The sequence below is a fragment of the Aplysia californica genome, unplaced genomic scaffold, assembly GCF_000002075.1.
Source record: "Aplysia californica isolate F4 #8 unplaced genomic scaffold, AplCal3.0 scaffold00037, whole genome shotgun sequence".
Lineage (NCBI taxonomy): Eukaryota > Metazoa > Mollusca > Gastropoda > Aplysiida > Aplysiidae > Aplysia > Aplysia californica.
The window spans coordinates 2181053-2182755 of NW_004797307.1; positions in this window are offsets into that span (position 1 = coordinate 2181053).

Consider the following 1703-nt stretch of genomic DNA (forward strand, 5'->3'; position numbering starts at 1 on the left):
TCAGGAGGCGGGTGTCGACCGTGCCACTCAAGGCCAGCTCAGGCTGAGAGGGATACAACATCCGGGTAGAAAGACCGACTAAGGTTCTTGATAAAGATTTCCCATACATGGGAATCGAACTGGGGTCTTCTTTGTGCTTCCCACAGGACCAAACCAGAAACCAGTATCGTTCTTCTTCCACAGCTGACCACGGTTATATAATACTTAGTCCAGTACCGCTCTCTGTTAGTTGTGATACCTACCCTAGTACCTCTCTTTTTCAACAGTTGGCCACTGAGATGGAAATACTTAGTCCAGTACCTCTCTCTAATATATGACCACTGTTATATATAATACTTAGCCCAGTACCTCTCTCCAATATATGACCACTGTTATATATAATACTTAGCCCAGTACCTCTCTCCAATAGTTGACCACTATGACGTAATACTTAGCCCAGTACCGCTCTCCAATAGTTGACCACTGTTATATAATAATACTTAGCCCAGTACTGATCTTTCTCAACAGTTGCCAGCTGTGTTGTAATACATAGCCCAGTACATCTCTCCAACAGTTGACCACTGTACCCGACGTTGTGTCCATGGGAAAGGCACTTTGCACGAATTTCTCACAAGGCTCGGTCCTTTCTGAGACGGACGTTAAACTCGGAGGCCCCGCCTCTTAAATAACCTAATAGTGTTGATAGGGGCGTAAAACCTATACCATTTCATTTTAGTAATAATAATAATAAATAATGTATAACATTTATACAGCGCATTTCCAAAAAAGTAGCTCAACGCGCTTTACATTGGAATACCCATTTTTCAAAAACCTTTCTTACTACTTCCTTTCTTCTCATGCAATATACTCGTACATTAATGCACAATCACGCACACACACACACACACACACACACACACACACACACACACACACACACACACACACACACACACACACACACACACTCAGAGAGAGAGAGAGAGAGAGAGAGAGAGAGAGAGAGAGAGAGAGAGAGAGAGAGAGAGAGAGAGAGAGAGACTATTTTCATCCACACCTAGGAACAGAACAACTATAATGAAAAATAAAAATGTTGACCACTGTGATGTAATACATAGTCCAGTGCCGCTCCCTGTCAAATCAGCAGCCGACTAACTGTTTTGTCAGTCAGTTGTAGACAATGAACGTAAGAGAAACACAGTTAAATGTGAGGCAGCGTAGTGGAATCAAGCTCTCGTCAAAATAATGAAAGTGAAGAAACTTGCATTTTTCCGCAGGTTTGTGAATTTTTATCAAATCTTTATTTTTTTGCTCAACATCTTTCATGCCCTTTAAAGAATTCATTTCTGTGTGGATTTTTCAGAAAAACATTGGTTAAAGGAACAAAAAATGTAAATTTTCAGTTACCACGGACTTTTAAGCTTAGGAAATAACTAATCTTTGGCGGCCATTTTTTCACTAATTTTACCTCTGGAAACAAGTGACCCCCATCTCCTTCTTTCGTAAATATCTCAACTTGTTTTCAAGATAAGTGGATATTTTTAAAATCCAAATAAAGACAAGTGAACAAGGTTTAAGATGATACCAATAACTCTACATGCCCAAATATTTACGAGAGCCTGATTCCACCACGCTGCCTCACAAATAGCTACGTTGTGTTGGGGCGCTAAGACAACAAATCAACAACTAAAACAAGAGGACAAAATGTTCGTGTACAAAAATTC